This window comes from Carassius gibelio, chromosome A7 (genome assembly GCF_023724105.1).
Source record: "Carassius gibelio isolate Cgi1373 ecotype wild population from Czech Republic chromosome A7, carGib1.2-hapl.c, whole genome shotgun sequence".
In the NCBI taxonomy this organism is placed as follows: domain Eukaryota; kingdom Metazoa; phylum Chordata; class Actinopteri; order Cypriniformes; family Cyprinidae; genus Carassius; species Carassius gibelio.
Window position 1 is genome coordinate 9,721,038 of NC_068377.1, and position 20,121 is coordinate 9,741,158.

General features: G+C 33.7%; 13 non-coding genes across 13 annotated transcripts; all 13 read right to left on the bottom strand.

The window, feature by feature from the left end:
- Positions 1–46: 46 nt before the first annotated feature.
- LOC128017923 (5S ribosomal RNA) lies at positions 47–165 on the bottom strand. The gene has a single exon (XR_008184618.1). It is a non-coding gene; the product is annotated as a 5S ribosomal RNA (ribosomal RNA).
- Positions 166–1,539: 1,374 nt separating this feature from the next.
- On the bottom strand, positions 1,540–1,658 carry LOC128017978 (5S ribosomal RNA). Its single transcript, XR_008184668.1, has one exon. It is a non-coding gene; the product is annotated as a 5S ribosomal RNA (ribosomal RNA).
- A 1,400-nt stretch (positions 1,659–3,058) lies between these two features.
- LOC128017979 (5S ribosomal RNA) lies at positions 3,059–3,177 on the bottom strand. The gene has a single exon (XR_008184669.1). It is a non-coding gene; the product is annotated as a 5S ribosomal RNA (ribosomal RNA).
- A 1,618-nt stretch (positions 3,178–4,795) lies between these two features.
- Positions 4,796–4,914, bottom strand: LOC128017918 (5S ribosomal RNA). The gene has a single exon (XR_008184613.1). It is a non-coding gene; the product is annotated as a 5S ribosomal RNA (ribosomal RNA).
- Positions 4,915–6,312: 1,398 nt separating this feature from the next.
- LOC128017980 (5S ribosomal RNA) lies at positions 6,313–6,431 on the bottom strand. The gene has a single exon (XR_008184670.1). It is a non-coding gene; the product is annotated as a 5S ribosomal RNA (ribosomal RNA).
- A 1,618-nt stretch (positions 6,432–8,049) lies between these two features.
- Positions 8,050–8,168, bottom strand: LOC128017919 (5S ribosomal RNA). The gene has a single exon (XR_008184614.1). It is a non-coding gene; the product is annotated as a 5S ribosomal RNA (ribosomal RNA).
- Positions 8,169–9,566: 1,398 nt separating this feature from the next.
- On the bottom strand, positions 9,567–9,685 carry LOC128017981 (5S ribosomal RNA). The gene has a single exon (XR_008184671.1). It is a non-coding gene; the product is annotated as a 5S ribosomal RNA (ribosomal RNA).
- Positions 9,686–11,305: 1,620 nt separating this feature from the next.
- LOC128017924 (5S ribosomal RNA) lies at positions 11,306–11,424 on the bottom strand. Its single transcript, XR_008184619.1, has one exon. It is a non-coding gene; the product is annotated as a 5S ribosomal RNA (ribosomal RNA).
- A 1,374-nt stretch (positions 11,425–12,798) lies between these two features.
- Positions 12,799–12,917, bottom strand: LOC128017982 (5S ribosomal RNA). Its single transcript, XR_008184672.1, has one exon. It is a non-coding gene; the product is annotated as a 5S ribosomal RNA (ribosomal RNA).
- A 1,400-nt stretch (positions 12,918–14,317) lies between these two features.
- On the bottom strand, positions 14,318–14,436 carry LOC128017983 (5S ribosomal RNA). Its single transcript, XR_008184673.1, has one exon. It is a non-coding gene; the product is annotated as a 5S ribosomal RNA (ribosomal RNA).
- Positions 14,437–16,054: 1,618 nt separating this feature from the next.
- LOC128017920 (5S ribosomal RNA) lies at positions 16,055–16,173 on the bottom strand. The gene has a single exon (XR_008184615.1). It is a non-coding gene; the product is annotated as a 5S ribosomal RNA (ribosomal RNA).
- A 1,398-nt stretch (positions 16,174–17,571) lies between these two features.
- On the bottom strand, positions 17,572–17,690 carry LOC128017984 (5S ribosomal RNA). Its single transcript, XR_008184674.1, has one exon. It is a non-coding gene; the product is annotated as a 5S ribosomal RNA (ribosomal RNA).
- A 1,619-nt stretch (positions 17,691–19,309) lies between these two features.
- Positions 19,310–19,428, bottom strand: LOC128017985 (5S ribosomal RNA). The gene has a single exon (XR_008184675.1). It is a non-coding gene; the product is annotated as a 5S ribosomal RNA (ribosomal RNA).
- Positions 19,429–20,121: the final 693 nt, after the last annotated feature.

The window sequence follows — 20,121 nt, forward strand, 5'->3', positions numbered from 1 at the left end:
AAAGGAACTAGAATGATAGCTGAGCCTTGGCTGAAGGAAAAGCAAAAGCTTACAGCACCTGGTATTCCCAGGCGGTCTCCCATCCAAGTACTAACCAGGCCCGACCCTGCTTAGCTTCCGAGATCGGACGAGATCGGGCGTGCTCAGGGTGGTATGGCGGTAAGCGAGTACAACAGTCAAGAGCGACCTATTTAAAGAAGACACACAGGCAGGCCAAAGAGAAACAGATCCTTTTCCACTCAAAGTTTTTTCCAAGTCTTTTAAAAGTCTTCTCTCTTTTTTAATATGAGCTAAATTAAGGGAAAGAAATAAGTAACAATAAAAAATATGCATTTTAATAAATAAATACATTCACAAAAGATAAATGTCGCGCGGTGACGCACTTTGTGTGGAAGTAATGGGGGCCTGTTTCTCAACTTTAACATCAGAAATGTCTTCTGGTTGAAATTGAATTAAATAAAAGTAAACAAATACTGCGCTTACTTTAAATTGAATGTAATTTGGGGGGAATTTGGTCATTTTAAAACAGAAATTTCAAACCTGGTTAAATTAAATTAAACCAAAATGTTTAAAATAATTAATATCAATAAATACAATCAATATTGCGTTGAGGCACTTTGAGTGGAAGTAAATGTCATCTGGTTAAAATAAAACCAAAACAATTAAAATAAAATTAAATAAAATATTGTGGTGATGCACTTTGAGTGCAGGTAATTTGGGGTGAATTTAGTGATTTTAAAACAGAAATTTCAAACCTGGTTAAATTAAATTAAACCAAAATGTTTAAATTAATTAATAAAATTAATAGCAATAAATACAATCAATACTGCGTTGAGGCACTTTGAGTGGAAGTAAAAGTCATCTTGTTAAAATAAAACCAAACCTATTAAAATAAAATAAAATAAAATATTGTGGTGATGCACTTTGAGTGCAGGTAATTTGGGGTGAATTTAGTGATTTTAAAACAGAAAGGGCATGCCTATATTTTCCTACAATGAAACAATATTTGCTGATGAGTTTAATGAATTTTTTTTTTTTTTTTTGAGATGATAAAAAACTCTTGTCCTGTTCCAAGTAATGAAAAAGTACCAAAAAAGCTGAAATATGTCATTTGTTTAATTGCAAATAATTTGATCCCACACCAACATCAGTGAAAAAATGAACATGAGAATGTGTTTTTTGTTAATTTATTTGAAAATGAACTTTAAATCTAAGAGGGTGCATCTCCTGTGTAGTTTACCACTAAGGGGTTCGGATGACAATCAAATTTGGGAAGCTCCGTCTCAAACTGAAGAGAGGGGTGTCATTTCCAAAAGAGCACGCGGCGCTCAAGAGTTTGTAATAGAGACAGAGAAAAGGCCCGTCTATCGCCTCCTGCAGGAGAAAGGAAGAATGACGAGGCTGAGCTGTCCTTTGTGACACCGCAAGCAGAAAGATGGCACAGAGAAAGAGAAAACAGACAAAAAAGAAGCAGCTAATCCGTATAAAAGTGTAAAGGAACTAGAATGATAGCTGAGCCTTGGCTGAAGGAAAAGCAAAAGCTTACAGCACCTGGTATTCCCAGGCGGTCTCCCATCCAAGTACTAACCAGGCCCGACCCTGCTTAGCTTCCGAGATCGGACGAGATCGGGCGTGCTCAGGGTGGTATGGCCGTAAGCGAGTACAACAGTCAAGAGCGACCTATTTAAAGAAGACACACAGGCAGGCCAAAGAGAAACAGATCCTTTTCCACTCAAAGTTTTTTCCAAGTCTTTTAAAAGTCTTCTCTCTTTTTTAATATGAGCTAAATTAAGGGAAAGAAATAAGTAACAATAAAAAATATGCATTTTAATAAATAAATACATTCACAAAAGATAAATGTCGCGCGGTGACGCACTTTGTGTGGAAGTAATGGGGGCCTGTTTCTCAACTTTAACATCAGAAATGTCTTCTGGTTGAAATTGAATTAAATAAAAGTAAACAAATACTGCGCTTACTTTAAATTGAATGTAATTTGGGGGGAAATTGGTCATTTTAAAACAGAAATTTCAAACCTGGTTAAATTAAATTAAACCAAAATGTTTAAATTAATTAATAAAATTAATAGCAATAAATACAATCAATACTGCGTTGAGGCACTTTGAGTGGAAGTAAATGTCATCTGGTTAAAATGAAACCAAATCTATTGAAATAAAATAAAATTAAATAATATAAAATAAAATAAAATATTGTGGTGATGCACTTTGAGTGCAGGTAATTTGGGGTGAATTTAGTGATTTTAAAACAGGAATTTCAAACCTGGTTAAATTAAATTAAACCAAAATGTTTAAATTAATTAATAAAATTAATATCAATAAATACAATCAATATTACGTTGAGGCACTTTGAGTGGAAGTAAATGTCATCTGGTTAAAATAAAACCAAACCTATTAAAATAAAATAAAATAAAATATTGTGGTGATGCACTTTGAGTGCAGGTAATTTGGGGTGAATTTAGTGATTTTAAAACAGAAAGGGCATGCCTATATGTTCCTACAATGAAACAATATTTGCTGATGAGTTTGATTTTTTTTTTTTTTTTTTGAGATGATAAAAAACTCTTGTCCTGTTCCAAGTAATGAAAAAGTACCAAAAAAGCTGAAATATGTCATTTGTTTAATTGCAAATAATTTGATCCCACACCAACATCAGTGAAAAAATGAACATGAGAATGTGTTTTTTGTTAATTTATTTGAAAATGAACTTTAAATCTAAGAGGGTGCATCTCCTGTGTAGTTTACCACTAAGGGGTTCGGATGACAATCAAATTTGGGAAGCTCCGTCTCAAACTGAAGAGAGGGGTGTCATTTCCAAAAGAGCACGCGGCGCTCAAGAGTTTGTAATAGAGACAGAGAAAAGGCCCGTCTATCGCCTCCTGCAGGAGAAAGGAAGAATGACGAGGCTGAGCTGTCCTTTGTGACACCGCAAGCAGAAAGATGGCACAGAGAAAGAGAAAACAGACAAAAAAGAAGCAGCTAATCCGTATAAAAGTGTAAAGGAACTAGAATGATAGCTGAGCCTTGGCTGAATGAAAAGCAAAAGCTTACAGCACCTGGTATTCCCAGGCGGTCTCCCATCCAAGTACTAACCAGGCCCGACCCTGCTTAGCTTCCGAGATCGGACGAGATCGGGCGTGCTCAGGGTGGTATGGCCGTAAGCGAGTACAACAGTCAAGAGCGACCTATTTAAAGAAGACACACAGGCAGGCCAAAGAGAAACAGATCCTTTTCCACTCAAAGTTTTTTCCAAGTCTTTTAAAAGTCTTCTCTCTTTTTTAATATGAGCTAAATTAAGGGAAAGAAATAAGTAACAATAAAAAATATGCATTTTAATAAATAAATACATTCACAAAAGATAAATGTCGCGCGGTGACGCACTTTGTGTGGAAGTAATGGGGGCCTGTTTCTCAACTTTAACATCAGAAATGTCTTCTGGTTGAAATTGAATTAAATAAAAGTAAACAAACACTGCGCTTACTTTAAATTGAATGTAATTTGGGGGGAATTTGGTCATTTTAAAACAGAAATTTCAAACCTGGTTAAATTAAATTAAACCAAAATGTTTAAAATAATTAATATCAATAAATACAATCAATATTGCGTTGAGGCACTTTGAGTGGAAGTAAATGTCATCTGGTTAAAATAAAACCAAAACAATTAAAATAAAATTAAATAAAATATTGTGGTGATGCACTTTGAGTGCAGGTAATTTGGGGTGAATTTAGTGATTTTAAAACAGAAATTTCAAACCTGGTTAAATTAAATTAAACCAAAATGTTTAAATTAATTAATAAAATTAATAGCAATAAATACAATCAATACTGCGTTGAGGCACTTTGAGTGGAAGTAAATGTCATCTGGTTAAAATGAAACCAAATCTATTGAAATGAAATAAAATTAAATAATATAAAATTAAATAAAATATTGTGGTGATGCACTTTGAGTGCAGGTAATTTGGGGATGAATTTAGTGATTTTAAAACAGAAATTTCAAACCTGGTTAAATTAAATTAAACCAAAATGTTTAAATTAATTAATAAAATTAATATCAATAAATACAATCAATATTGCGTTGAGGCACTTTGAGTGGAAGTAAAAGTCATCTTGTTAAAATAAAACCAAACCTATTAAAATAAAATAAAATAAAATATTGTGGTGATGCACTTTGAGTGCAGGTAATTTGGGGTGAATTTAGTGATTTTAAAACAGAAAGGGCATGCCTATATTTTCCTACAATGAAACAATATTTGCTGATGAGTTTAATGAATTTTTTTTTTTTTTTTGAGATGATAAAAAACTCTTGTCCTGTTCCAAGTAATGAAAAAGTACCAAAAAAGCTGAAATATGTCATTTGTTTAATTGCAAATAATTTGATCCCACACCAACATCAGTGAAAAAATGAACATGAGAATGTGTTTTTTGTTAATTTATTTGAAAATGAACTTTAAATCTAAGAGGGTGCATCTCCTGTGTAGTTTACCACTAAGGGGTTCGGATGACAATCAAATTTGGGAAGCTCCGTCTCAAACTGAAGAGAGGGGTGTCATTTCCAAAAGAGCACGCGGCGCTCAAGAGTTTGTAATAGAGACAGAGAAAAGGCCCGTCTATCGCCTCCTGCAGGAGAAAGGAAGAATGACGAGGCTGAGCTGTCCTTTGTGACACCGCAAGCAGAAAGATGGCACAGAGAAAGAGAAAACAGACAAAAAAGAAGCAGCTAATCCGTATAAAAGTGTAAAGGAACTAGAATGATAGCTGAGCCTTGGCTGAAGGAAAAGCAAAAGCTTACAGCCCCTGGTATTCCCAGGCGGTCTCCCATCCAAGTACTAACCAGGCCCGACCCTGCTTAGCTTCCGAGATCGGACGAGATCGGGCGTGCTCAGGGTGGTATGGCCGTAAGCGAGTACAACAGTCAAGAGCGACCTATTTAAAGAAGACACACAGGCAGGCCAAAGAGAAACAGATCCTTTTCCACTCAAAGTTTTTTCCAAGTCTTTTAAAAGTCTTCTCTCTTTTTTAATATGAGCTAAATTAAGGGAAAGAAATAAGTAACAATAAAAAATATGCATTTTAATAAATAAATACATTCACAAAAGATAAATGTCGCGCGGTGACGCACTTTGTGTGGAAGTAATGGGGGCCTGTTTCTCAACTTTAACATCAGAAATGTCTTCTGGTTGAAATTGAATTAAATAAAAGTAAACAAATACTGCGCTTACTTTAAATTGAATGTAATTTGGGGGGAAATTGGTCATTTTAAAACAGAAATTTCAAACCTGGTTAAATTAAATGAAACCAAAATGTTTAAATTAATTAATAAAATTAATAGCAATAAATACAATCAATACTGCGTTGAGGCACTTTGAGTGGAAGTAAATGTCATCTGGTTAAAATGAAACCAAATCTATTGAAATAAAATAAAATTAAATAATATAAAATAAAATAAAATATTGTGGTGATGCACTTTGAGTGCAGGTAATTTGGGGTGAATTTAGTGATTTTAAAACAGGAATTTCAAACCTGGTTAAATTAAATTAAACCAAAATGTTTAAATTAATTAATAAAATTAATATCAATAAATACAATCAATATTACGTTGAGGCACTTTGAGTGGAAGTAAATGTCATCTGGTTAAAATAAAACCAAACCTATTAAAATAAAATAAAATAAAATATTGTGGTGATGCACTTTGAGTGCAGGTAATTTGGGGTGAATTTAGTGATTTTAAAACAGAAAGGGCATGCCTATATTTTCCTACAATGAAACAATATTTGCTGATGAGTTTAATGAATTTTTTTTTTTTGAGATGATAAAAAACTCTTGTCCTGTTCCAAGTAATGAAAAAGTACCAAAAAAGCTGAAATATGTCATTTGTTTAATTGCAAATAATTTGATCCCACACCAACATCAGTGAAAAAATGAACATGAGAATGTGTTTTTTGTTAATTTATTTGAAAATGAACTTTAAATCTAAGAGGGTGCATCTCCTGTGTAGTTTACCACTAAGGGGTTCGGATGACAATCAAATTTGGGAAGCTCCGTCTCAAACTGAAGAGAGGGGTGTCATTTCCAAAAGAGCACGCGGCGCTCAAGAGTTTGTAATAGAGACAGAGAAAAGGCCCGTCTATCGCCTCCTGCAGGAGAAAGGAAGAATGACGAGGCTGAGCTGTCCTTTGTGACACCGCAAGCAGAAAGATGGCACAGAGAAAGAGAAAACAGACAAAAAAGAAGCAGCTAATCCGTATAAAAGTGTAAAGGAACTAGAATGATAGCTGAGCCTTGGCTGAATGAAAAGCAAAAGCTTACAGCACCTGGTATTCCCAGGCGGTCTCCCATCCAAGTACTAACCAGGCCCGACCCTGCTTAGCTTCCGAGATCGGACGAGATCGGGCGTGCTCAGGGTGGTATGGCCGTAAGCGAGTACAACAGTCAAGAGCGACCTATTTAAAGAAGACACACAGGCAGGCCAAAGAGAAACAGATCCTTTTCCACTCAAAGTTTTTTCCAAGTCTTTTAAAAGTCTTCTCTCTTTTTTAATATGAGCTAAATTAAGGGAAAGAAATAAGTAACAATAAAAAATATGCATTTTAATAAATAAATACATTCACAAAAGATAAATGTCGCGCGGTGACGCACTTTGTGTGGAAGTAATGGGGGCCTGTTTCTCAACTTTAACATCAGAAATGTCTTCTGGTTGAAATTGAATTAAATAAAAGTAAACAAACACTGCGCTTACTTTAAATTGAATGTAATTTGGGGGGAATTTGGTCATTTTAAAACAGAAATTTCAAACCTGGTTAAATTAAATTAAACCAAAATGTTTAAAATAATTAATATCAATAAATACAATCAATATTGCGTTGAGGCACTTTGAGTGGAAGTAAATGTCATCTGGTTAAAATAAAACCAAAACAATTAAAATAAAATTAAATAAAATATTGTGGTGATGCACTTTGAGTGCAGGTAATTTGGGGTGAATTTAGTGATTTTAAAACAGAAATTTCAAACCTGGTTAAATTAAATTAAACCAAAATGTTTAAATTAATTAATAAAATTAATAGCAATAAATACAATCAATACTGCGTTGAGGCACTTTGAGTGGAAGTAAATGTCATCTGGTTAAAATGAAACCAAATCTATTGAAATGAAATAAAATTAAATAATATAAAATTAAATAAAATATTGTGGTGATGCACTTTGAGTGCAGGTAATTTGGGGATGAATTTAGTGATTTTAAAACAGAAATTTCAAACCTGGTTAAATTAAATTAAACCAAAATGTTTAAATTAATTAATAAAATTAATATCAATAAATACAATCAATATTGCGTTGAGGCACTTTGAGTGGAAGTAAAAGTCATCTTGTTAAAATAAAACCAAACCTATTAAAATAAAATAAAATAAAATATTGTGGTGATGCACTTTGAGTGCAGGTAATTTGGGGTGAATTTAGTGATTTTAAAACAGAAAGGGCATGCCTATATTTTCCTACAATGAAACAATATTTGCTGATGAGTTTAATGAATTTTTTTTTTTTTTTTGAGATGATAAAAAACTCTTGTCCTGTTCCAAGTAATGAAAAAGTACCAAAAAAGCTGAAATATGTCATTTGTTTAATTGCAAATAATTTGATCCCACACCAACATCAGTGAAAAAATGAACATGAGAATGTGTTTTTTGTTAATTTATTTGAAAATGAACTTTAAATCTAAGAGGGTGCATCTCCTGTGTAGTTTACCACTAAGGGGTTCGGATGACAATCAAATTTGGGAAGCTCCGTCTCAAACTGAAGAGAGGGGTGTCATTTCCAAAAGAGCACGCGGCGCTCAAGAGTTTGTAATAGAGACAGAGAAAAGGCCCGTCTATCGCCTCCTGCAGGAGAAAGGAAGAATGACGAGGCTGAGCTGTCCTTTGTGACACCGCAAGCAGAAAGATGGCACAGAGAAAGAGAAAACAGACAAAAAAGAAGCAGCTAATCCGTATAAAAGTGTAAAGGAACTAGAATGATAGCTGAGCCTTGGCTGAAGGAAAAGCAAAAGCTTACAGCCCCTGGTATTCCCAGGCGGTCTCCCATCCAAGTACTAACCAGGCCCGACCCTGCTTAGCTTCCGAGATCGGACGAGATCGGGCGTGCTCAGGGTGGTATGGCCGTAAGCGAGTACAACAGTCAAGAGCGACCTATTTAAAGAAGACACACAGGCAGGCCAAAGAGAAACAGATCCTTTTCCACTCAAAGTTTTTTCCAAGTCTTTTAAAAGTCTTCTCTCTTTTTTAATATGAGCTAAATTAAGGGAAAGAAATAAGTAACAATAAAAAATATGCATTTTAATAAATAAATACATTCACAAAAGATAAATGTCGCGCGGTGACGCACTTTGTGTGGAAGTAATGGGGGCCTGTTTCTCAACTTTAACATCAGAAATGTCTTCTGGTTGAAATTGAATTAAATAAAAGTAAACAAATACTGCGCTTACTTTAAATTGAATGTAATTTGGGGGGAAATTGGTCATTTTAAAACAGAAATTTCAAACCTGGTTAAATTAAATGAAACCAAAATGTTTAAATTAATTAATAAAATTAATAGCAATAAATACAATCAATACTGCGTTGAGGCACTTTGAGTGGAAGTAAATGTCATCTGGTTAAAATGAAACCAAATCTATTGAAATAAAATAAAATTAAATAATATAAAATAAAATAAAATATTGTGGTGATGCACTTTGAGTGCAGGTAATTTGGGGTGAATTTAGTGATTTTAAAACAGGAATTTCAAACCTGGTTAAATTAAATTAAACCAAAATGTTTAAATTAATTAATAAAATTAATATCAATAAATACAATCAATATTACGTTGAGGCACTTTGAGTGGAAGTAAATGTCATCTGGTTAAAATAAAACCAAACCTATTAAAATAAAATAAAATAAAATATTGTGGTGATGCACTTTGAGTGCAGGTAATTTGGGGTGAATTTAGTGATTTTAAAACAGAAAGGGCATGCCTATATTTTCCTACAATGAAACAATATTTGCTGATGAGTTTAATGAATTTTTTTTTTTTGAGATGATAAAAAACTCTTGTCCTGTTCCAAGTAATGAAAAAGTACCAAAAAAGCTGAAATATGTCATTTGTTTAATTGCAAATAATTTGATCCCACACCAACATCAGTGAAAAAATGAACATGAGAATGTGTTTTTTGTTAATTTATTTGAAAATGAACTTTAAATCTAAGAGGGTGCATCTCCTGTGTAGTTTACCACTAAGGGGTTCGGATGACAATCAAATTTGGGAAGCTCCGTCTCAAACTGAAGAGAGGGGTGTCATTTCCAAAAGAGCACGCGGCGCTCAAGAGTTTGTAATAGAGACAGAGAAAAGGCCCGTCTATCGCCTCCTGCAGGAGAAAGGAAGAATGACGAGGCTGAGCTGTCCTTTGTGACACCGCAAGCAGAAAGATGGCACAGAGAAAGAGAAAACAGACAAAAAAGAAGCAGCTAATCCGTATAAAAGTGTAAAGGAACTAGAATGATAGCTGAGCCTTGGCTGAAGGAAAAGCAAAAGCTTACAGCACCTGGTATTCCCAGGCGGTCTCCCATCCAAGTACTAACCAGGCCCGACCCTGCTTAGCTTCCGAGATCGGACGAGATCGGGCGTGCTCAGGGTGGTATGGCCGTAAGCGAGTACAACAGTCAAGAGCGACCTATTTAAAGAAGACACACAGGCAGGCCAAAGAGAAACAGATCCTTTTCCACTCAAAGTTTTTTCCAAGTCTTTTAAAAGTCTTCTCTCTTTTTTAATATGAGCTAAATTAAGGGAAAGAAATAAGTAACAATAAAAAATATGCATTTTAATAAATAAATACATTCACAAAAGATAAATGTCGCGCGGTGACGCACTTTGTGTGGAAGTAATGGGGGCCTGTTTCTCAACTTTAACATCAGAAATGTCTTCTGGTTGAAATTGAATTAAATAAAAGTAAACAAATACTGCGCTTACTTTAAATTGAATGTAATTTGGGGGGAATTTGGTCATTTTAAAACAGAAATTTCAAACCTGGTTAAATTAAATTAAACCAAAATGTTTAAAATAATTAATATCAATAAATACAATCAATATTGCGTTGAGGCACTTTGAGTGGAAGTAAATGTCATCTGGTTAAAATAAAACCAAAACAATTAAAATAAAATTAAATAAAATATTGTGGTGATGCACTTTGAGTGCAGGTAATTTGGGGTGAATTTAGTGATTTTAAAACAGAAATTTCAAACCTGGTTAAATTAAATTAAACCAAAATGTTTAAATTAATTAATAAAATTAATAGCAATAAATACAATCAATACTGCGTTGAGGCACTTTGAGTGGAAGTAAATGTCATCTGGTTAAAATGAAACCAAATCTATTGAAATGAAATAAAATTAAATAATATAAAATTAAATAAAATATTGTGGTGATGCACTTTGAGTGCAGGTAATTTGGGGATGAATTTAGTGATTTTAAAACAGAAATTTCAAACCTGGTTAAATTAAATTAAACCAAAATGTTTAAATTAATTAATAAAATTAATATCAATAAATACAATCAATATTGCGTTGAGGCACTTTGAGTGGAAGTAAAAGTCATCTTGTTAAAATAAAACCAAACCTATTAAAATAAAATAAAATAAAATATTGTGGTGATGCACTTTGAGTGCAGGTAATTTGGGGTGAATTTAGTGATTTTAAAACAGAAAGGGCATGCCTATATTTTCCTACAATGAAACAATATTTGCTGATGAGTTTAATGAATTTTTTTTTTTTTTTTTTGAGATGATAAAAAACTCTTGTCCTGTTCCAAGTAATGAAAAAGTACCAAAAAAGCTGAAATATGTCATTTGTTTAATTGCAAATAATTTGATCCCACACCAACATCAGTGAAAAAATGAACATGAGAATGTGTTTTTTGTTAATTTATTTGAAAATGAACTTTAAATCTAAGAGGGTGCATCTCCTGTGTAGTTTACCACTAAGGGGTTCGGATGACAATCAAATTTGGGAAGCTCCGTCTCAAACTGAAGAGAGGGGTGTCATTTCCAAAAGAGCACGCGGCGCTCAAGAGTTTGTAATAGAGACAGAGAAAAGGCCCGTCTATCGCCTCCTGCAGGAGAAAGGAAGAATGACGAGGCTGAGCTGTCCTTTGTGACACAGCAAGCAGAAAGATGGCACAGAGAAAGAGAAAACAGACAAAAAAGAAGCAGCTAATCCGTATAAAAGTGTAAAGGAACTAGAATGATAGCTGAGCCTTGGCTGAAGGAAAAGCAAAAGCTTACAGCACCTGGTATTCCCAGGCGGTCTCCCATCCAAGTACTAACCAGGCCCGACCCTGCTTAGCTTCCGAGATCGGACGAGATCGGGCGTGCTCAGGGTGGTATGGCGGTAAGCGAGTACAACAGTCAAGAGCGACCTATTTAAAGAAGACACACAGGCAGGCCAAAGAGAAACAGATCCTTTTCCACTCAAAGTTTTTTCCAAGTCTTTTAAAAGTCTTCTCTCTTTTTTAATATGAGCTAAATTAAGGGAAAGAAATAAGTAACAATAAAAAATATGCATTTTAATAAATAAATACATTCACAAAAGATAAATGTCGCGCGGTGACGCACTTTGTGTGGAAGTAATGGGGGCCTGTTTCTCAACTTTAACATCAGAAATGTCTTCTGGTTGAAATTGAATTAAATAAAAGTAAACAAATACTGCGCTTACTTTAAATTGAATGTAATTTGGGGGGAATTTGGTCATTTTAAAACAGAAATTTCAAACCTGGTTAAATTAAATTAAACCAAAATGTTTAAAATAATTAATATCAATAAATACAATCAATATTGCGTTGAGGCACTTTGAGTGGAAGTAAATGTCATCTGGTTAAAATAAAACCAAAACAATTAAAATAAAATTAAATAAAATATTGTGGTGATGCACTTTGAGTGCAGGTAATTTGGGGTGAATTTAGTGATTTTAAAACAGAAATTTCAAACCTGGTTAAATTAAATTAAACCAAAATGTTTAAATTAATTAATAAAATTAATAGCAATAAATACAATCAATACTGCGTTGAGGCACTTTGAGTGGAAGTAAAAGTCATCTTGTTAAAATAAAACCAAACCTATTAAAATAAAATAAAATAAAATATTGTGGTGATGCACTTTGAGTGCAGGTAATTTGGGGTGAATTTAGTGATTTTAAAACAGAAAGGGCATGCCTATATTTTCCTACAATGAAACAATATTTGCTGATGAGTTTAATGAATTTTTTTTTTTTTTTTTGAGATGATAAAAAACTCTTGTCCTGTTCCAAGTAATGAAAAAGTACCAAAAAAGCTGAAATATGTCATTTGTTTAATTGCAAATAATTTGATCCCACACCAACATCAGTGAAAAAATGAACATGAGAATGTGTTTTTTGTTAATTTATTTGAAAATGAACTTTAAATCTAAGAGGGTGCATCTCCTGTGTAGTTTACCACTAAGGGGTTCGGATGACAATCAAATTTGGGAAGCTCCGTCTCAAACTGAAGAGAGGGGTGTCATTTCCAAAAGAGCACGCGGCGCTCAAGAGTTTGTAATAGAGACAGAGAAAAGGCCCGTCTATCGCCTCCTGCAGGAGAAAGGAAGAATGACGAGGCTGAGCTGTCCTTTGTGACACCGCAAGCAGAAAGATGGCACAGAGAAAGAGAAAACAGACAAAAAAGAAGCAGCTAATCCGTATAAAAGTGTAAAGGAACTAGAATGATAGCTGAGCCTTGGCTGAAGGAAAAGCAAAAGCTTACAGCACCTGGTATTCCCAGGCGGTCTCCCATCCAAGTACTAACCAGGCCCGACCCTGCTTAGCTTCCGAGATCGGACGAGATCGGGCGTGCTCAGGGTGGTATGGCCGTAAGCGAGTACAACAGTCAAGAGCGACCTATTTAAAGAAGACACACAGGCAGGCCAAAGAGAAACAGATCCTTTTCCACTCAAAGTTTTTTCCAAGTCTTTTAAAAGTCTTCTCTCTTTTTTAATATGAGCTAAATTAAGGGAAAGAAATAAGTAACAATAAAAAATATGCATTTTAATAAATAAATACATTCACAAAAGATAAATGTCGCGCGGTGACGCACTTTGTGTGGAAGTAATGGGGGCCTGTTTCTCAACTTTAACATCAGAAATGTCTTCTGGTTGAAATTGAATTAAATAAAAGTAAACAAATACTGCGCTTACTTTAAATTGAATGTAATTTGGGGGGAAATTGGTCATTTTAAAACAGAAATTTCAAACCTGGTTAAATTAAATTAAACCAAAATGTTTAAATTAATTAATAAAATTAATAGCAATAAATACAATCAATACTGCGTTGAGGCACTTTGAGTGGAAGTAAATGTCATCTGGTTAAAATGAAACCAAATCTATTGAAATAAAATAAAATTAAATAATATAAAATAAAATAAAATATTGTGGTGATGCACTTTGAGTGCAGGTAATTTGGGGTGAATTTAGTGATTTTAAAACAGGAATTTCAAACCTGGTTAAATTAAATTAAACCAAAATGTTTAAATTAATTAATAAAATTAATATCAATAAATACAATCAATATTACGTTGAGGCACTTTGAGTGGAAGTAAATGTCATCTGGTTAAAATAAAACCAAACCTATTAAAATAAAATAAAATAAAATATTGTGGTGATGCACTTTGAGTGCAGGTAATTTGGGGTGAATTTAGTGATTTTAAAACAGAAAGGGCATGCCTATATGTTCCTACAATGAAACAATATTTGCTGATGAGTTTGATTTTTTTTTTTTTTTTTTGAGATGATAAAAAACTCTTGTCCTGTTCCAAGTAATGAAAAAGTACCAAAAAAGCTGAAATATGTCATTTGTTTAATTGCAAATAATTTGATCCCACACCAACATCAGTGAAAAAATGAACATGAGAATGTGTTTTTTGTTAATTTATTTGAAAATGAACTTTAAATCTAAGAGGGTGCATCTCCTGTGTAGTTTACCACTAAGGGGTTCGGATGACAATCAAATTTGGGAAGCTCCGTCTCAAACTGAAGAGAGGGGTGTCATTTCCAAAAGAGCACGCGGCGCTCAAGAGTTTGTAATAGAGACAGAGAAAAGGCCCGTCTATCGCCTCCTGCAGGAGAAAGGAAGAATGACGAGGCTGAGCTGTCCTTTGTGACACCGCAAGCAGAAAGATGGCACAGAGAAAGAGAAAACAGACAAAAAAGAAGCAGCTAATCCGTATAAAAGTGTAAAGGAACTAGAATGATAGCTGAGCCTTGGCTGAATGAAAAGCAAAAGCTTACAGCACCTGGTATTCCCAGGCGGTCTCCCATCCAAGTACTAACCAGGCCCGACCCTGCTTAGCTTCCGAGATCGGACGAGATCGGGCGTGCTCAGGGTGGTATGGCCGTAAGCGAGTACAACAGTCAAGAGCGACCTATTTAAAGAAGACACACAGGCAGGCCAAAGAGAAACAGATCCTTTTCCACTCAAAGTTTTTTCCAAGTCTTTTAAAAGTCTTCTCTCTTTTTTAATATGAGCTAAATTAAGGGAAAGAAATAAGTAACAATAAAAAATATGCATTTTAATAAATAAATACATTCACAAAAGATAAATGTCGCGCGGTGACGCACTTTGTGTGGAAGTAATGGGGGCCTGTTTCTCAACTTTAACATCAGAAATGTCTTCTGGTTGAAATTGAATTAAATAAAAGTAAACAAACACTGCGCTTACTTTAAATTGAATGTAATTTGGGGGGAATTTGGTCATTTTAAAACAGAAATTTCAAACCTGGTTAAATTAAATTAAACCAAAATGTTTAAAATAATTAATATCAATAAATACAATCAATATTGCGTTGAGGCACTTTGAGTGGAAGTAAATGTCATCTGGTTAAAATAAAACCAAAACAATTAAAATAAAATTAAATAAAATATTGTGGTGATGCACTTTGAGTGCAGGTAATTTGGGGTGAATTTAGTGATTTTAAAACAGAAATTTCAAACCTGGTTAAATTAAATTAAACCAAAATGTTTAAATTAATTAATAAAATTAATAGCAATAAATACAATCAATACTGCGTTGAGGCACTTTGAGTGGAAGTAAATGTCATCTGGTTAAAATGAAACCAAATCTATTGAAATGAAATAAAATTAAATAATATAAAATTAAATAAAATATTGTGGTGATGCACTTTGAGTGCAGGTAATTTGGGGATGAATTTAGTGATTTTAAAACAGAAATTTCAAACCTGGTTAAATTAAATTAAACCAAAATGTTTAAATTAATTAATAAAATTAATATCAATAAATACAATCAATATTGCGTTGAGGCACTTTGAGTGGAAGTAAAAGTCATCTTGTTAAAATAAAACCAAACCTATTAAAATAAAATAAAATAAAATATTGTGGTGATGCACTTTGAGTGCAGGTAATTTGGGGTGAATTTAGTGATTTTAAAACAGAAAGGGCATGCCTATATTTTCCTACAATGAAACAATATTTGCTGATGAGTTTAATGAATTTTTTTTTTTTTTTTGAGATGATAAAAAACTCTTGTCCTGTTCCAAGTAATGAAAAAGTACCAAAAAAGCTGAAATATGTCATTTGTTTAATTGCAAATAATTTGATCCCACACCAACATCAGTGAAAAAATGAACATGAGAATGTGTTTTTTGTTAATTTATTTGAAAATGAACTTTAAATCTAAGAGGGTGCATCTCCTGTGTAGTTTACCACTAAGGGGTTCGGATGACAATCAAATTTGGGAAGCTCCGTCTCAAACTGAAGAGAGGGGTGTCATTTCCAAAAGAGCACGCGGCGCTCAAGAGTTTGTAATAGAGACAGAGAAAAGGCCCGTCTATCGCCTCCTGCAGGAGAAAGGAAGAATGACGAGGCTGAGCTGTCCTTTGTGACACCGCAAGCAGAAAGATGGCACAGAGAAAGAGAAAACAGACAAAAAAGAAGCAGCTAATCCGTATAAAAGTGTAAAGGAACTAGAATGATAGCTGAGCCTTGGCTGAAGGAAAAGCAAAAGCTTACAGCCCCTGGTATTCCCAGGCGGTCTCCCATCCAAGTACTAACCAGGCCCGACCCTGCTTAGCTTCCGAGATCGGACGAGATCGGGCGTGCTCAGGGTGGTATGGCCGTAAGCGAGTACAACAGTCAAGAGCGACCTATTTAAAGAAGACACACAGGCAGGCCAAAGAGAAACAGATCCTTTTCCACTCAAAGTTTTTTCCAAGTCTTTTAAAAGTCTTCTCTCTTTTTTAATATGAGCTAAATTAAGGGAAAGAAATAAGTAACAATAAAAAATATGCATTTTAATAAATAAATACATTCACAAAAGATAAATGTCGCGCGGTGACGCACTTTGTGTGGAAGTAATGGGGGCCTGTTTCTCAACTTTAACATCAGAAATGTCTTCTGGTTGAAATTGAATTAAATAAAAGTAAACAAATACTGCGCTTACTTTAAATTGAATGTAATTTGGGGGGAAATTGGTCATTTTAAAACAGAAATTTCAAACCTGGTTAAATTAAATGAAACCAAAATGTTTAAATTAATTAATAAAATTAATAGCAATAAATACAATCAATACTGCGTTGAGGCACTTTGAGTGGAAGTAAATGTCATCTGGTTAAAATGAAACCAAATCTATTGAAATAAAATAAAATTAAATAATATAAAATAAAATAAAATATTGTGGTGATGCACTTTGAGTGCAGGTAATTTGGGGTGAATTTAGTGATTTTAAAACAGGAATTTCAAACCTGGTTAAATTAAATTAAACCAAAATGTTTAAATTAATTAATAAAATTAATATCAATAAATACAATCAATATTACGTTGAGGCACTTTGAGTGGAAGTAAATGTCATCTGGTTAAAATAAAACCAAACCTATTAAAATAAAATAAAATAAAATATTGTGGTGATGCACTTTGAGTGCAGGTAATTTGGGGTGAATTTAGTGATTTTAAAACAGAAAGGGCATGCCTATATTTTCCTACAATGAAACAATATTTGCTGATGAGTTTAATGAATTTTTTTTTTTTGAGATGATAAAAAACTCTTGTCCTGTTCCAAGTAATGAAAAAGTACCAAAAAAGCTGAAATATGTCATTTGTTTAATTGCAAATAATTTGATCCCACACCAACATCAGTGAAAAAATGAACATGAGAATGTGTTTTTTGTTAATTTATTTGAAAATGAACTTTAAATCTAAGAGGGTGCATCTCCTGTGTAGTTTACCACTAAGGGGTTCGGATGACAATCAAATTTGGGAAGCTCCGTCTCAAACTGAAGAGAGGGGTGTCATTTCCAAAAGAGCACGCGGCGCTCAAGAGTTTGTAATAGAGACAGAGAAAAGGCCCGTCTATCGCCTCCTGCAGGAGAAAGGAAGAATGACGAGGCTGAGCTGTCCTTTGTGACACCGCAAGCAGAAAGATGGCACAGAGAAAGAGAAAACAGACAAAAAAGAAGCAGCTAATCCGTATAAAAGTGTAAAGGAACTAGAATGATAGCTGAGCCTTGGCTGAAGGAAAAGCAAAAGCTTACAGCACCTGGTATTCCCAGGCGGTCTCCCATCCAAGTACTAACCAGGCCCGACCCTGCTTAGCTTCCGAGATCGGACGAGATCGGGCGTGCTCAGGGTGGTATGGCCGTAAGCGAGTACAACAGTCAAGAGCGACCTATTTAAAGAAGACACACAGGCAGGCCAAAGAGAAACAGATCCTTTTCCACTCAAAGTTTTTTCCAAGTCTTTTAAAAGTCTTCTCTCTTTTTTAATATGAGCTAAATTAAGGGAAAGAAATAAGTAACAATAAAAAATATGCATTTTAATAAATAAATACATTCACAAAAGATAAATGTCGCGCGGTGACGCACTTTGTGTGGAAGTAATGGGGGCCTGTTTCTCAACTTTAACATCAGAAATGTCTTCTGGTTGAAATTGAATTAAATAAAAGTAAACAAATACTGCGCTTACTTTAAATTGAATGTAATTTGGGGGGAATTTGGTCATTTTAAAACAGAAATTTCAAACCTGGTTAAATTAAATTAAACCAAAATGTTTAAAATAATTAATATCAATAAATACAATCAATATTGCGTTGAGGCACTTTGAGTGGAAGTAAATGTCATCTGGTTAAAATAAAACCAAAACAATTAAAATAAAATTAAATAAAATATTGTGGTGATGCACTTTGAGTGCAGGTAATTTGGGGTGAATTTAGTGATTTTAAAACAGAAATTTCAAACCTGGTTAAATTAAATTAAACCAAAATGTTTAAATTAATTAATAAAATTAATAGCAATAAATACAATCAATACTGCGTTGAGGCACTTTGAGTGGAAGTAAATGTCATCTGGTTAAAATGAAACCAAATCTATTGAAATGAAATAAAATTAAATAATATAAAATTAAATAAAATATTGTGGTGATGCACTTTGAGTGCAGGTAATTTGGGGATGAATTTAGTGATTTTAAAACAGAAATTTCAAACCTGGTTAAATTAAATTAAACCAAAATGTTTAAATTAATTAATAAAATTAATATCAATAAATACAATCAATATTGCGTTGAGGCACTTTGAGTGGAAGTAAAAGTCATCTTGTTAAAATAAAACCAAACCTATTAAAATAAAATAAAATAAAATATTGTGGTGATGCACTTTGAGTGCAGGTAATTTGGGGTGAATTTAGTGATTTTAAAACAGAAAGGGCATGCCTATATTTTCCTACAATGAAACAATATTTGCTGATGAGTTTAATGAATTTTTTTTTTTTTTTTTGAGATGATTAAAAACTCTTGTCCTGTTCCAAGTAATGAAAAAGTACCAAAAAAGCTGAAATATGTCATTTGTTTAATTGCAAATAATTTGATCCCACACCAACATCAGTGAAAAAATGAACATGAGAATGTGTTTTTTGTTAATTTATTTGAAAATGAACTTTAAATCTAAGAGGGTGCATCTCCTGTGTAGTTTACCACTAAGGGGTTCGGATGACAATCAAATTTGGGAAGCTCCGTCTCAAACTGAAGAGAGGGGTGTCATTTCCAAAAGAGCACGCGGCGCTCAAGAGTTTGTAATAGAGACAGAGAAAAGGCCCGTCTATCGCCTCCTGCAGGAGAAAGGAAGAATGACGAGGCTGAGCTGTCCTTTGTGACACCGCAAGCAGAAAGATGGCACAGAGAAAGAGAAAACAGACAAAAAAGAAGCAGCTAATCCGTATAAAAGTGTAAAGGAACTAGAATGATAGCTGAGCCTTGGCTGAAGGAAAAGCAAAAGCTTACAGCACCTGGTATTCCCAGGCGGTCTCCCATCCAAGTACTAACCAGGCCCGACCCTGCTTAGCTTCCGAGATCGGACGAGATCGGGCGTGCTCAGGGTGGTATGGCCGTAAGCGAGTACAACAGTCAAGAGCGACCTATTTAAAGAAGACACACAGGCAGGCCAAAGAGAAACAGATCCTTTTCCACTCAAAGTTTTTTCCAAGTCTTTTAAAAGTCTTCTCTCTTTTTTAATATGAGCTAAATTAAGGGAAAGAAATAAGTAACAATAAAAAATATGCATTTTAATAAATAAATACATTCACAAAAGATAAATGTCGCGCGGTGACGCACTTTGTGTGGAAGTAATGGGGGCCTGTTTCTCAACTTTAACATCAGAAATGTCTTCTGGTTGAAATTGAATTAAATAAAAGTAAACAAATACTGCGCTTACTTTAAATTGAATGTAATTTGGGGGGAATTTGGTCATTTTAAAACAGAAATTTCAAACCTGGTTAAATTAAATTAAACCAAAATGTTTAAAATAATTAATATCAATAAATACAATCAATATTGCGTTGAGGCACTTTGAGTGGAAGTAAATGTCATCTGGTTAAAATAAAACCAAAACAATTAAAATAAAATTAAATAAAATATTGTGGTGATGCACTTTGAGTGCAGGTAATTTGGGGTGAATTTAGTGATTTTAAAACAGAAATTTCAAACCTGGTTAAATTAAATTAAACCAAAATGTTTAAATTAATTAATAAAATTAATAGCAATAAATACAATCAATACTGCGTTGAGGCACTTTGAGTGGAAGTAAATG